Below are 15,571 nucleotides of genomic sequence, written 5' to 3' on the forward strand. Positions count from 1 at the left end.
TATTAAATAAAAACAAAAGCAAAAAAAGCAAGTTCAACCGAGATTAAAATTAACCTGCATTGGTAAAAATGGACATAAAACGAATATCTGAAATAAACATTCAACTAGAGTGTTCAGCTGGCTTTGAATATTAATTTGAGTATTACTTTCAACTTGGATGTTTGCCATCTAATTGAGTGTTAATTTCAGTGTTATTCTTAAATTTAGGATTAACATTGAAATTAACACTCAATTAGATGGCAAACATTCAAGTTGAAAGTAATAACACTCTAATTAAAAGTAAATTAAAGAACAAACAATCAAATTGAGTATTTACACTGAATTGAGTGTTTACTTGTCCCAAATTATACTCAACTTAAGTATTTTTTAAATTGTTATTTTTAGTGTTTTTTCCGTAAGGGTAGAAACGGAATTCATAGACCGATTTTATTCAAGATCCATCTTGGGACGTCAATACTGTTAATTTATTGGTAAAGTAAGTCTTAAGTTTGCTCGTGGCTAGACTTAAGACGATTCTTGAAGATTGGTCTATGAATTCCGTCCAAGGTGTCTTTACACATAAAAGCGTCAAGCGACAAAACATGCGCAGTGATATTTAATAATTTTACTAGGCGTGTTCAACAGACAGATGATATTTCCGATAGAAAAAGATTTATAAAATTGTATGAAAAAAGAATTGTAAAAGATTTATAATCCGTCATTATGAGGGCATATCCTTACGGAAAAAACACTAAAAATAACAGTTAAAAAAATACTCAAGTTGAATATAATTTGGGACAAGGGGTAAACACTCAATTCAGTGTAAACACTTAACTTGAGAGTTCGCTCTTTAATTTACTTTTTATTAGAATGTTATTACTTTCAACTTGAATGTTCGTCATCTAATTGAGTGTTTCAAATTTGAGTAATTTCAATGTTAATCCTAAATTTAAGAATAACACTGAAATTAACACCCAATTAGATGGCAAACATCCAAGTTGAAAGTAATACTCAAATTAATACTCAAAGCCAGCTGAACACTCTATAGTTGAATGTTTCGGTTAAACTTGCTTTTCTTGCTTTTGTTTTTATTTATCATTTTCTAATTAAATGTTTGAGAGTGCACACTCAATATTAAGTGTATATCTTCAACCAATAGATGTTGAGTGTACATCCCCAACGTTTCAGTGTTCACACTTTATGTTGGAAGTATACACTCATTTATTGAGTGTCATATCCAAATGTTGAAAGTATACTTTCAAATATTCAATATTTAAATCCAAACTTTGGTATAAACACTCAATCATTGGGTGTACACACTCAATGTTCGAGTATAAACAGTCAATCTTTAGTGTAAATACTCAAGATTTGAGCGCATACGCCTAAATTTGGGAGTAAACTCCCAAAATCGAGTATTAACACTCAATTTTGAGTGTAAACTCTCAAAATTAGAATGTTTTTTTTTTGTAAGAGTAATTGAGAAAATAGATGTAGAAACATTAATCTTTCATAGAACATTAATAAATGTTTACGCAATTAAATTTTGAAATGATATATTGGCATAACAATAGCAATATGGCGAATCATCTTAACAGTACATTTGCAAAATTAAATTTAGAAATAAATGTGCAATAACTGGGAAAATTATTTCAGTCGTACCATGTTTAAAATATTTAGAAATATAATTGTGCACAAACGACTCAAATTATTCCCCAATTATTCCTAAATTATGATGACAAATATTGAAACATGGAATGTGTAATATTGCATGTTTTAATATTTGTGCATTATAATGTAAGAATGAGTTAAGAGTTTCTGACCGCTATTACTATCAATGAGATACTTATCTCTTCAACGGATGCAACTAATCTGTCAGACAAAATAGTGCCTCTTTTTTAATCTTTATTAAATGTCTATTGACTCTAGTGAATAAGCGATATTTGTTAAATTCATTGTAATACCATTTGATATTAATTTTGAATTAAATATTGAAGATTAAGGGGATGCTAAACTGCTCGTCAAACTTGATCGAGGTTGATAATGTGAAGTCATTTAGGCACGTCATAAACAAAACTTTGTATGTATTTCTTTTATAGATTTAGAAATCCTTTTCCAGAATTAAAGTTTATGTATTCCGCGCACTGTTATCGTCTATACTTTAATTGTGGAGCAGAATTTTGGAACAAATTGTACAATTCTGTCAATAAAACAGATAGGCTCCCCTTAAACACTGAAACCTTTTTTTCTAAGGTTCCTAGGCTTATTCTGAAAGCACAGTATTGTTCTTTGCTGAAATGCCAAGTGCGCCTCATGCTTATTTTATATGTACAAAGTCTAAAACTTTTATACGCAGCAAATGTTTTCACGAGTTGACTATAGAAGTCGATAACAAAACTATTATTTTTTAACTTTTTATCGTTTTTTGTATGAAGTTGATTGCAGCGCACCGCGTTACTATCTGTACTTTAATTTTGGAGAAGGATTTTCAATTCCATGCAATTAATAAGAAGATTTCGATGTCCGAAAAATTAGTGATAAAACAGAGCAGTTTAGTATCTCCTTAAATGCTGTAAATATTGCACATTATTATTGCTGCATTATATTGTGAAAATATTGAAGATTAAAATGTGATAATTTTAAATGCTGAAATAATGGCAACATATTTATGTTTCAATATTTGTCTAATTTTTAACAAATATTATTTAAGAATTATATTTTGAAAAAACTGTTGCGTTATGGTGAATCATCTTAGCACAATTTTTAATGCCATTATTGTGCAATGTTTGCAAAATCTTTGTATCGGAATATGTTTTATTTAATGCTTGCACCAATCATAAAATTATTTTATTCTTATTGTTCATCAAATATTAAACAAGGACAAATGACACTCGCGAGCGTTGGGAGTGTTACATAAAACGCACTTAAAGCGTTAATGAGAGCTATAGTTAGTAATCATGTAGAATCAGTGCGCAAGTAAACTTTAGTGCCATTCCGTCCAGTCAAGAAAACCCTTCGATTCTGACAAATTTGTTCGAGAACCAGTAATGAGTAAGTCCCATTATCACAATTTCTTTTTTTGTTTTTACGTTACTCATCTACTCCCTTCCGTTTTAATCCTTTAAGACACCCTCCTATTATTTATAAATAATTCTCTCACACTCACACGAACTTGAGGCTCCCGTGTGCGAATTTTAAGTTCCCACACATTTACATGAACCTGAGGCACCCGTGTGCGAATCTCAAGTTTCCACACACTTACACGAACCAATATGCGAATCTCGAGTCATTTTATTTGCGCTTAACTACCGTCATCGAAGAACTTAGTGTTCCTCGACCTTCCTCTCCTCCTACCCCCTTCGAAGAACTTAGTGTTCCTCGATCTTCCTCTCCTTCGCCTTCAATTATTGAAGAACATGAACACGCGTTCCTCAGATAACCCGACACCATCTCACAATCTTAAGAAACCCTTGTGCGATCCTCAAGTTATCCCTACGTTATGCCACAATCTCGAGGAACCCCTGTGTGATTCTCGAAACGTTTCCGCTTCTCCTGCTTCTCTTACTTATTCCTTGATCAGTTCTCCAAAACCCGAAGATGTTCCCCCACTCTCTCCCGCGTTATTCTTTATCCTCTTACAATTTCAAGCATCTCTGTTTTCCCCATGTAACCATTTAATAAATCCTTCGTCTATTTCTTTGCTCCGCGTTTACCGTTAATACTATTAAATTAAAAAACAAAAATCTCTTTGTTTCCCTTTCTCCGCCCACCACATATAATATTTGTACAACTATATACACTTACTATGCGTTTTAAATTCAATTATATTGTTATTACAAAATTGTCAAATCATGACTTCAGCACTTATTTGTATTATTTATTTCCATTTTTATTTGTTATTGAAATAAATACTTTTGTTAATTTTACGTAAACTTCATCATTTATTTAAGTTTCAACGACCTCGCTCCTCCCGAACAAAGACTGTACCTGGTCCGATCCCGAGTTTAAGCAATTCAACTCGAAACTTGGACCGACGGATGTACGACTCGAAACGGGTTATAGCGGGCCTATCGGCACGTTGACCTATATTTTTGAGTCATAAAAAGTGCATTCGACCCGAGGCACCTACCCTCTCTTAATCTGTGTGCCTACGGGAATTCTACACGTTTTGTTACGTTCTTTCCTGCCTTATCTGTTTTCCCTGAAATATCCTTCCTACCAAACAAAGAGTTAAATCCTATAAGGCTGGACGTAACACCCTTAAAATCTAAAACTTTGCATGCCTCCAAATTGAAACGCTGTTTTAATAACTAATTTAAGAAAATTATAAGAACTTTTGTGGATATCATTTCTACAAAATTTGAGCCAATTCCGCGAGAAGTCGAAAAACGACCTTAAAGACCCTCCTCCTTATTAGAAGATAAATTCAAATTCAACATCTACTAAAGATATCTTTATTGTAACAGATCTAATGTAAAAATATTTGGAATTTTTAATGTTTTTTATTGAAAAATTATTAGGTTTAACATATTGTATTCTTATAATTTTTGTCTTTAATTTTGTCTAAATGATTTCAGGAATCTGTTTGGTGATGCCGTAGATTTGAAAAATTTTGCACAATTTTGTGTTATTAAAATTTTTATGTATATATATTTTTAAATAAATGTGTTATTTATAACACACACCGTATCTAAAATTTTGTTATTAATTTACACAAAATTTTTTGTATTTCATTTAAAGTTAAAATAAAAAAGCGTGTAGCATGCCAGTTATATTCTAGTATAATAAATAATGAGAAAATGCATTTGCTTCCTTCAAGTTTTCCACGTAATTAAACTTGATAATTATGTAGATGATTTGAGACACAATGTATTAATGAGTTACCTTTGAAATGTGAATTTTTCCACAAAGAATACATAAAAATTTTCCATAAGAATATATAAATTTTTAATAACAATGACACATTAAAGATTCTTAAATAAAGAAAGGATGAATATTAATAAAATGACATGCAGAATATTCAATTAAAACAAAATGTAAATTTAATGGTAAGTAAAGAATATTCGATGTCATTGTTTTTGCCGTTTTCATATTTTTATAATTGTTTTAGGTTTGTCGTAGAATAGAAAACGCAGAATCACATATCATAGGTCACAACGCGGATACGACAATCAAACAAGTGTTATTAATATCACTGACGCTTCTAATAGGTTACCGCATCCGCGACCTGCGATCTACATTTGCGTCTATTATAGAATAGGCTTTACATATTTTTACATATTGTTACACGTGTACTAAAAAATTTGCGCTCTAATGTTTAAGACTAAACTCGCAACACTGGCAAACGCGAATTACAACATCCTGTTAAAGCAACTTTAATGTGGAAAAGAAACAATAATATAATCAGCTCATATCCATCATTCTTGAAAATACGCCCTCTTACAATTAGTTTAATATCTCCAGGTCTAGAACGACATATTAGGACACGACATTTTTCTTTTCGGTCTTCTTCTTCAGCGCGTTCACTCAATATCTCTCTCACTCAATCAACGACTCTGAGATACCTCGGGTGACGCAGACGCAACATTTTAATTTATATGAGCCAAGAATATTAAATTTATACAAAAATTCAGCATCAAGATTTGCTGCAGACCAAAATGGACAATCTTAACTTTACGTTTAAAATATTTTTAAAACATAAAAATATAATAAACGTTTATTAAAAAGACTATTTATTAACTAAACTAACAAGTTTATATATGTTATATATGTGTATACTGTGTGTATAGTACAGCAGGTTTGGTCAGTAACGAGTTACTTGTAACAAAGTTACAGTTATAGTTACTTTTTTGATAACTCATAACTTAACTTAGTTACATTTTTTAGTAATTAATAACTATTTTGATAGTTACTTTAATAATTTTTTTTTGTAACACGCGTTAGAATTTTTAATCAACAACGGGATAAAGTAAAGTCTACACAAGAAGAATTGTATCAATTCTTAAACTCGAATATTTGCAATATTAATATGCTAAATAATTATACTACAATTAAAAAACTTTTTATTAAATATAACGCAAGCATTCCGAGTTCTGCATCTATGGAATATATGTTTATAGCATCGGTGGCTCTATAACACCACGTACAAAAAGGTCATCTTAATGATGTATTTAAATATCAAATTTTATAAATTTAATAAAAATTTTTATTAAAATTTTGTAACAAAGAGAATATTATAAATTAATGTATGACAGCCGATGTAGCATTATATTTCACTAAATTCTGATAACAGTAACATATGATTTAGTCTTTTATCTTTATAAAATTCTCACTTAGTATATACAAAATAACTTGTTAACCCTTTTAAGAGCACATTTTTTCTAATTGTCGGATAAATCTTGTCGTTCCTGTATGTTTTGGATCATCCTGAAATTGAATCTAAGGTCAAAATTTAAAAAGTCAAAATGATGAATCCAATATGGCGCACGTCAACATAAAAATTCAAAATTTGGGGATTAAAAAATTATACCCGTATTCTACACCAAATTTGTAATAAAAAAGGACCCTTTAAATTTTTCGCTAAAATGCATAGTTTTCGAAAAAAAATTCCTGGAATAATTTTCTTGAAATCCTTTTATTCAATATTTTGTAGCTGTTATTTTGGATTTTACATTTTTCGGGTTATTTTCATAATCAGCAATTCAAATAACTAATAAGTACAAAATTGTACACAATTGACTTATAAATAAAGTAAATAAATTATTTTTATATACCAAAAGTAGTATTTTTGCAGTATATTTTGTTGAATAAAAAATAGTAACAATATATTTTCTGCAACTTTAATTTAATACGACATATATTAGTTCGTCATCTCTAGAATTTGAAATCATGATTTGGAAGTTTATTTCCATTCAAGGGGCTTTTAGAACAAATTTATGGTAAAAAAAGAGCATTTTTTGTCATTGTCTATTTGTTAATAATTGCAAAATGCATGATTGATGCAACTAATATAGTAGTGTATAGTTCTAACATTAACAAATATAGAACAGTTTATTTCACGATCATACGATGTAACAGACTTTAGTTATATTTAAAACACTGAAGAAAATAAGGTGGGAGTATACCTAAAAAAGTTAAAGCACACAATATACAACAATTAGTAAAACATAAAATGTAAAATTCTTATTTCTTTTTGTATTTAAATAACGTGCAATTATTTAAGAAAAAAGTAATTCAAAAGTAGCGACGGCCGTTATTGTTTTAATAACTGTTACTTTTTTAATAAAAAAACTGTAACTGTAACTAGTTATTTTTACAAAGTAACTTTCTTTCCATATCAGCGTCATCAAATGATGAATTTCCATAAGAGAGAAAAAAAAGAAAAAATGAAAGAAATCAAAGACTAAATTTATTCTTTTGCTGTACTTTAATATTTACTGCCAGTGTTGATATATTATAAAATACGTTACATAAACTATTTATTTTTAAGGGGATGCTGGAGTCTTCTTCTGTTTTACCGATTAAACGCTAATTATTTTTGGATATGCTTTGCTCCTAATTGATTTCATAGAATTGTAAATCCTTCTTCAAAATTAAAACTGATCGAGGTCGATAGTAGTCATTTGTACATATCATTAACAAAATTTTGTATATATTTCTTTTATAGATTTGGAAATCCTTTTCCAAAATTAAAGTTTACGTATTAATATCAGCTTATAAATTGAATTTTATACAAGCATTTAAAAAAATTTTTCAGATTACTCTTTATAGACACGAAATTTTCGTACTTATTAAACTTTTTTATTAGAACGCCTACACTCAATCTGAAAGTGTAGTATTGTTCTTAAATGTTTGCTCCACTTAGGCCCAGGCTTCATTTGTGCGTACAAGGTCTAAAATTTTTACAACAGACACATTTTGTTACGAGTCGCCAGAAGCCGACAATTTTAAAATTTTTTGTCGTTTTTCCTATAAAATCGTTTTAGCCCGGCTTTGTTATCATCTATACTTTAATTCTGGAAAAGTATTTTTAATTCTGTAAATGCAATTAAAAGATTAGTGAGAAATAAAATTATCGGTGAAACAGGACAACTTTAGCATTCCCTTAATACTGATAGAAACTTTCAGAATGCCGCCTTTATAAAGTTCTTAATAAATTAATTGCACTAATTACTCTTTAAATTTTAGACAGTTTGTTCAAAGAGAAAGAAAGTCATTTTTTTACCTTGAAGATAAACATTTAAAAAATAAGTAAAATTAAATAATTTAAAAAATTTCATGTTTTTTAAATCAATGTTATTAGTAAGAGTGTAAGGTTTAAAAATCTAAATAACTTTTAATAATGTTTCTAAATTAAATTTTTAAAGAACGTATTTTAAAGAACAAATATTAGTCAAAATTAAGAAGAAAAAGTCTGGATTAAAAAACATTATGCACAAATAAGTCATTATTTTTTGATGCATTATATATGTTTGATTTTATCGTCTTTGTCATAATCAAAAGCCAAATATTCAGCAATTATAACATAAAAGCAGTATAAAAAATTTTTGTTTTTTAGACGCCATTTTGTTAATTTTACTTTTAACATTTAATTTTTTAGGTATAACCTTTAGAAGAAAATTAAAGGAAAGGAAACGTTTTTTACGAAAATTAAAAGAAAACAAATCTTTTTTTATTCGACTGGAATCAATTTTATATTTCACATTGGAACATCAAAATTATTCATTCTGGAATAATTCTAAATGGTTTTTTTTACTTTATAATGTTGTAGTTAATATTGTAAAAAATAAAAAGGTTTTATATTTATCCGCGGCTTTGTTATTAACAATTAAACGCAAGCTAATTTTCAACATTTTCAACCGTTACCAGTCCCCGTAAAAGTATCATCATACCTGCATTTCTTAAACAAAAGAGCTAATCGGAAACATTGTAAATATCTTTTTTTTGTCAGATTTATAAACAGTAATTAAGTTTCCTTCATTTCTTGCGCAGAATCTTTGCATAATGTAAGAAAATATTTATCATTCTGTATATAGACAGTTTAAAATTAAATTATCCTCATAATTGCATAAACCGGATAACAAATATAAAGCAATTAGTATCTAACAGATGTAGTTCTAAAGGCAAATACAAATTTGTTGCGTTTCTGTGAATTGTATCATACTCAGGGGGAAATGGCAAGTCGGATCGACATTGATCAGACGTCGATGGCGTCTACAGCTTTCCCAGGTAGAAATAATAAATCAGATCGACGTCGATAGCATTTACGCGGCTCGGAAATGGAAATAGAGAGTGTACCGATATATCCCATACAGCACAGAAAGATTGCAGCAACATTGTGGCAACATTTCAACGCAAGATTGCAATATTGCATAAACGTTGTGAAATGTTGCTGCAAGGTTGCTGCAAGATTGCAGCAATGGTAAAATGTCCGCTTTTAGAAATATTGTTACGTAATATTTTAGCAATATTGCAGTAAAATATGTATGCAATATTATTCAGAAAAAGATTATTCAAAATAATTCATCTAATTTTAAATAACTATTTTGAATTTAACAAATGCAGAGTGATTAGTGAAACTTCAACCAAAAGATAAACTTTGCAAGTTTTGTCTTTTATCTTATATAAGTACATTATAAGATGAGAGAGACAAAACTTACAAAATTTATCTTTTGGTTGACGTAATCACTCTGTTGTTAAATTCAAAATATAGTTAGAATTGATCGGATAATCGTTTGGTTGATGTCACTATAATCACTCTGTATTTGTTAAATTAAAAAATACAGTTATTTAAAATAATTTTGAATAATCTTGTACTCTGTTATACACAAATCTACATAATAATAGTTTTACACACAAATTAAAACTACTCCAGAATGCATGTATCTCCATAAATGAAACATTTTAAATAATATAGAACGATCACTTTTACATTATTTTTGAAAAGTTACTGTAATATATTTATTCAAACTGTATTGAATATTAATTTTATCTATTTTCATCACTATTTTAATAATATTTTAAAATGTTGCTGCATCATTGCTGAAGTAATATTGTAAAATAATGTCTTTGCAATATCTCTAAAACATTACATCGCAATATGCAATGTTGCAACGTTGCAGCAATGTTGCTGCAAGCTTTTGTGCTGTATGGGGTTTGTCCAAAACGCGCTGCACTAAAATTTAATTTATACATTTTTGAGATTATGCACGAACCCAAACCAAATTTTTTCTTTTCTTAAAAAGTTGTAGTATTATATATCGGTATTGCGAACTGTGTGCAATGCAATTAAGTGCTTCAAATAAACGTGTAACAAATAAGTCTAATTAACAATTAAATAACTTTTAAAATATTAACGCTATCAAAATGAGGTAAGATGCATTTGAAAGGTGCAATTTTTCTTTACATCTAAAAAAAAGAACATTGTCCTAGCTTGCTTAGAAGCCGAGATAATTTTGTTTTTTAATCACTGTTGCTACAGTCATAAATATTAAAAGTTGAAATTTGAACAGCGTTTTATTAAATAGTTAAAGTAATCTTTCCCAAAAGTTTAAAGCCATTCATGAAAATTGACCATTGTAAACGTGTTAACAAAAGCAGCATCAACTCGAGAACAGCAGCCGGCGATGTCGCGCGCGCGCGCGTTGTCTGCTAGCGCGTGGCTAGGTGCCTGCGTACAAAATTAATCTGACGCGTTCAAATTATTTCAATCGTCAATATGTCGGGAACTAAGCATCCTAAAAAGACGATTTTTTTTAACTGAGCTATCTTGACGAGACAAAACTAATGAGCTAAACTATTTTCTTATATCTCTTCAAATAAACGTTCTAATTAATTTTTTCCTTTTTTAAATTATTTATTTAATGCGTTAAATATCTATAAATAATTTATTTACCTATGCGGCGTGTGCATATGTTCTAAGTTAATATAATTTAATTTTTTTTTATTAATTTTATTGCAAGGTGTACGTTTTATTTTTTTTTATAATTTTTAGTGCAATTAACCAACATTTAAATTAAAAAAAAACTAATGCAATTAATAGTAATATATCTAAAACATTAAATTCTTTTTTAATTTAAATGTTCGTTAATTGCACTAAATTATCCAAATAATTAATGCTAATGCTGGTGGTAACAGGTATAAACAGACAAAAATGGATAGGTAACTTTGATATGTTATAATAACCAGAGAGAAGATAGAATAGAGCGCAGGAGCCATAGATAATCGTGTAAGTGGAAACATCAGACTATTAAAAAGAGACAGAAATTCAAGTAACCAGACTGTCATTGTTTATTTGCACATGCGCATTCCACAGTTTTTGATATTTAGCTATGCAATCGTTTCCGTTACATATGTCACTTTAGTGACAGCTGTCGAAGTTTGAAACAACCATAGAGAAAAAATAAAATTCTATTATGCAATATGGTTCGAATGTGCATAATATGCATTTCCAATTTTTAATATATAATTTTTAATATACAGGGTGTCCCAACGCACGTGAACCATTACTCGTAAAAAGGTAAAAGGGATCGAGATGAACATAAAAGTCCAATATTGTCTTGGGTTAGGTCTTGGGTTAAGTCTCGGGTTAGGTCCACCAATAATCAAGGTATTAATTTTTCAAATCATGCAAATGAGAGCGCGCCGAGGAAAGAGCTCGATCCGCTTGAGCCATAACACTGAAAAAAATCTATTATAAATGTTTGATAAGCTTTTATTATTTACTGTTCACAATTACGATAGAATTTAATTAGATTATTTGAGAATTCCATACGTTAATATCTCGATTATTTGCAGACCTAACCCAAGACAATATTGGACTTTTATGTTCATCTCGATCCCTTTTACCTTTTTACGAGTAATGGTCCACGTGCGTTGGGACACCCTGTATATAATTATTTTTAGTTGCAGAAATATTGCAATAGTGCATAATATAACTAATATTGCAGGAATATTGTAGTAATATTACAAATATAATATTCCCTCGCAAATGTTACACAATATTGCTGCAATATTACAAATGTAATATTCCTTAGTAGATATTGCACAATATTGTGGCAATATTATATTGCAACCTTGCAAATTTTATTTCTGTATAATACGTATTCTTAATTTAGAGTTAACAATAAGTAATATTTTACATAGTTTTAAGGGACAAATTAAAAGATAGAGCAGAATATTTTTATTTTAAATTTTTATGTTAAGATTAGAGCTAAAAGATACATATAGATTGTGCAACAAATTCTGTAATCACGGACAGCATTGCGTCCCATACTAGATTGAGTGAAGCAAGTCCAGAAGATGCTTACTCTAACTTATATACTACATCAATTAAACATGTGTGAACCATACATGCATGTATCATTCTAGCATATAAATTGATCAGAATAGGCATTTTCTGGACTTGTTATGTCGGGATGAAAAAACTAATCTTTACTCCGTAATTTCGCGTAACAAAATATTAGTTTATTTCAATTCGTAATACACTTTACAGATACTGGTTCGCACACGATAGCGCATTTACTTTCCGAATATAGCGTTCGAATATTGGCTCGAGTGCGTCGTACGTTATGGCCACGTGTGGTGACGGAGCCTGTGAATCCCGGCTCCTGGATCACTTATACACGGACACTGCGCGTTCTCGACTAATTGGCTGCACGTAGAGCTCGCCGTACGATACAAAAACTGTGTTGTTAACCGCTTGAGTATCCCGACAGGAGTGAGTCTCGTCTCAACGGTCCCCTCTTATATACCTTGAGAAGGATTTCGGGAAGATTCTGGTGGTCTCGCGACGCGTCACCGGCCTGCATCGCACGACTTGCCCATTGTTACGTGCCTAGACACGATAAAAATTCTCTTCTTTAAAATATTTCTATCTAATCACCCTGTACAAACTATGTCTTAAAACTATCCCGATGTGTCATACCAAATCCTTACTTATTGATAACCTTTTCTATCTACAATCTTTTTAAACTTAATATTTGTCTGTTTCCTCGTCCTGTAAACATCCTGCATCCCACCTAAACTATTCTTTATGACATAGATATCAATTATCAAATTCTCTCCTTTTTAAGAAATCAACCAATAGCTATTTCCGCCTTACGAGCACTTCCTATGATTGGACGATGCTAACTTATTCCGACTTTAATATAAGGATCCCTCTCGATGATTAGAGTCAGTCTCTGTACTAAACCACTAGAAGTTAGACGAAAGTCTGTAAAACGTTAGAATAAAATACTTTAAAATACCAGTGCGATCTATCTCTCACATTACGTGCATCTCACACGTAACACCATGCATGTCCGTTCTTGCGAGAACGTTCGATTGTCCGACGCCTCGTGTATAATATGCCTGAACATTCTTATATTATTGGACGTGCGTGATCATCGACGCAACAGGACTTGCTTCATCTTAATGCTTGCTTAAATCTAGAATGAAATGATTCGATATCCGTGGGTGTACATTAATTTAATTAATTACATCTTTTTAATTATTGTGCCGTAACGGTATGACAATATATAAATTTATTTTCCGTTTTTCATATAATACACATCTTACATATTATTTGATTAATGATACAATACAGTAATTGATTGTCTTCTATGACAGTAAAAATAAATAGTATTACTGAAGAACATGGCGTTTCATATAAGGGCGTCATTTCGTGACATCAAGAATAGTCAGTAAATGACCATTTTGGGACGTCAAAATGACGTGAGCTTGCTACCTGGGTATACATAACGTATACATACGCAACGCGATAATTAGACGTGTACTTATCAAGAGGCCAAGCGCCAAGTGTACGCGCAGCGCGAGGTACCACCACTGCCTCTATTACGCGAGACATTGTTTGCGAGAATCCGTAGTTACTGGAGTCTCAATAACAACCAAATAAATGAATTTCTCAATAGACTTAATGGATAGCTTGCATCCGATTTATATAATAATAAAAGTGATTTTATTATTCCGCTACGTGATGACTTACGAACGGAGATATCAAAAGTTAGATAATTAAAGTTTGTCGCTCAAGAAGTAAATCGGGTTAAGAAACGTCGTAGTCGTCGTCGTCGTCATTATTACTCTACAAAAGTAATGATATAAAGAAAATGCACCAACTATGAAAATGGATGTTTATACAAACTAGAACATCTACTTTTACAAATAATTATTTGTACAAATAATACAAATAAATATTTTAATACAAATAAACGTTTTACTACAAAAACTTGGCGTCACTAAACCAAATAATTTGCTTTAATGCAAAATCGCTTGCCTACAATCAAATTTAAATACTAAAATAATAATTACTTAAAATTATAATTTTTTTACAATCAAAATCATAATAGCATTAATATACATACGTTTAACATTATACACGCACGCATGAAAGAGAGAGAAATAAAAAGAGATAGAGAGAGAGAGTAAGAAAAGGAGGGAGAGAGAAATTAAAAATCGTTTATAAATAAGACTATATTTTCGTTAAGTTACAATTACAAACCGTAAAAAAAAGTTATTTATAGGATTTTGATCATTTAAGCGCTTTTACTGAAAAATCTGTAGTAAAAGCGCTTGAAAATGAACAAAATTTGATCTTATAAATAATTTTTTTTTACGGCTTATAATTGTAATTTAACGAATATATAGTTTTATTTCTCAATCTATTCCGAATTGCAGTGTACCATTCATTTGTACGTATAAGCTACATAACTTGTATTTTGAAGCAAATATTTTTATAAACAAGGATAAATAAATAACTTTACATTATCGACCTTGATCAAGTTTGACGGGCTGTTCAGCATCCTCTTAAGCAAAAACTTTAAAATGTAATATCTCTGTTCGTAAGTCACGTAGCGGAAAAATAAAAACACTTTTATTATATAAATAAATTGAATTCAAGCTAATATCCATTAAGCTTTTTTAGAAATCAATCGATTTAATCGATTGTTAAGAATCCGATAACAACGGAATTTCGTAAACACCGTCTCACGTAACAAAAGTAGCGGTAGTGCCTCGCTGCGCGTACACTTGATGCGAAGCACTACTATGCCTCTTGATACTATTAATCTAACATAAAATTACTTGAACGATAACACCTATTGTCAAATTTTACAACCATATATTGCATAATATGCGCGCGTTTTAAATCATACAATACTTTTTACATTACAAGTATAGCACCATCAATCTTCTTCTTCCAATCTTTTAAATATTGTACAGTTCATAAATTATATTACTGATAGTTTTGTAATTATTCACAAGTAACAATGTAATATTTTTCATACATTTTGCCACAGATCACTGTATTCATCATTAAAATATTCTAAGGTCAGAAAGTTTCACTTTAAAAAGTTCTTTTATCAAAAATTACTATTTTTAAGAACATTTGTAATTGATTTTTTCTTAGCAACAGCTTTATATCATAAAATAAAATGGCACAAATGATTCAAAAATCATAATAAAAAAAAACAGGACTACAGAGCCGTGACAGGTTGTTCGTGTCGTGTTATAATTTATTAAATAAGTATCCACAAACATTTCGGTCTCGCATTAGACCATTTTCAATGTGTGAAAGTATAAATAAATTATAGCATTACGC

Source organism: Monomorium pharaonis, unplaced genomic scaffold (genome assembly GCF_013373865.1).
Source record: "Monomorium pharaonis isolate MP-MQ-018 unplaced genomic scaffold, ASM1337386v2 scaffold_212, whole genome shotgun sequence".
In the NCBI taxonomy this organism is placed as follows: domain Eukaryota; kingdom Metazoa; phylum Arthropoda; class Insecta; order Hymenoptera; family Formicidae; genus Monomorium; species Monomorium pharaonis.